Source organism: Callithrix jacchus, chromosome 14, assembly GCF_049354715.1.
Source record: "Callithrix jacchus isolate 240 chromosome 14, calJac240_pri, whole genome shotgun sequence".
Taxonomy (NCBI): domain Eukaryota; kingdom Metazoa; phylum Chordata; class Mammalia; order Primates; family Cebidae; genus Callithrix; species Callithrix jacchus.
Window position 1 is genome coordinate 47326343 of NC_133515.1, and position 1158 is coordinate 47327500.

The 1158-nt window shown below is 33.2% G+C and overlaps 1 protein-coding gene across 4 annotated transcripts in view; it reads right to left on the reverse strand.

The window, feature by feature from the left end:
• Window positions 1–1142: 1142 nt before the first annotated feature.
• The window catches only part of MEIS1 (Meis homeobox 1), a 141520-nt gene continuing 141504 nt past the window's right edge, over window positions 1143–1158 (reverse strand). For all 4 annotated transcript variants that reach the window (XM_002757706.7, XM_003734725.6, XM_035272407.3 and 1 more), the window contains one exon: window positions 1143–1158. This exon is cut by the window's right edge and continues 1179 nt beyond it. The gene's annotated coding sequence lies outside the window, so the exon portion shown is untranslated.

Here is a 1158-nt window from a genome sequence, read left to right on the forward strand (position 1 = left end):
AGCCGGTCAATCACACATCACCTAGTAAAGCCAACCCACAGCTGGTTTCTCTTTTCGAATAGAACATAGAATTGCTAAGGGCTGGTTTATAGGGTGACTCGGGCCTGAATGTCAGACTTGAGTTTAAGGCGCTCTCTCCTCCGACCCATCCTTTGTTTACAAAGCAATCACTGCTCAAAGGCTTATTTTTTAAAACGAATTTGCCTTAATTAAAATATTTGTTTATTTTCCTTAGCTTTGGGAAGCACTTTTTATAGCAGCAATTTTATTTAAATAAAATTATAAGCTATTCCAGCTAAAACATATTATTTTGTACCATTTAGCCGGCTGCCATGCAGAAATTTTGTACAGCTGTTCTGGAAAATTGGTTAATAACCAGTTTTATCCAATGAGAACATAGAGCATATTTATAAAAATTAGATTTTGAAGTCTGGTCTCTTCAATTCGTGTAGTTAATTCCCTAATAAACATATACTGCTCATCCTAGGTAACATCCTTAGTAAAAGACTTAACTTTGTACTTAGATTTGCCATTATGTGCAAGAATAATTTCGCTGATATTAGATGAGTAATTCTGTTGGATGTAATTCTGAGTCTAGAGTTAGTTTAGTGCCTTTAGGCCTCAAGTTTGCTGATATTAGGAGTTCATTAAGTCAGCTTAAAGAAATCAGTGGTTATTATGGAATAACTTACTTTGTGGTTAAAATTGTCAAATACATATATGGCTTAGGGAGCCAAAATTAATTTTTATATTTACTGCATTAATCTTTAAAAATCTGGGGGGCAGTAAACAAATTTTTCAAGCAGTGGAGTCAGCATGACAAAAATAATCTTGTTTTTATTTTAGATTCAGATTTCATTACTGCACTCAAATGACTACAACTGGGCTTGGCGTTATTTATACAATCCAAACTGTTTCCATCAGAAACGCTAAGACTCAGTGTGCAATGATTGTTATTAATAATTAGCTCCTCAGTTTCTTGATAGAAAAAGGCTATCAACAAGCATTTGTTTATCCACAACAAAAAGTATAATTAGCTTATCCCACTTAGTAAATCTTGTATGCATGCCAACTCATACCAAACTGCTACTTTTACCAAAAAAAAAAAAAAATTGCAATAATACAGTTCATTTTTCCAGTCCTTTTTGCACAAAATTT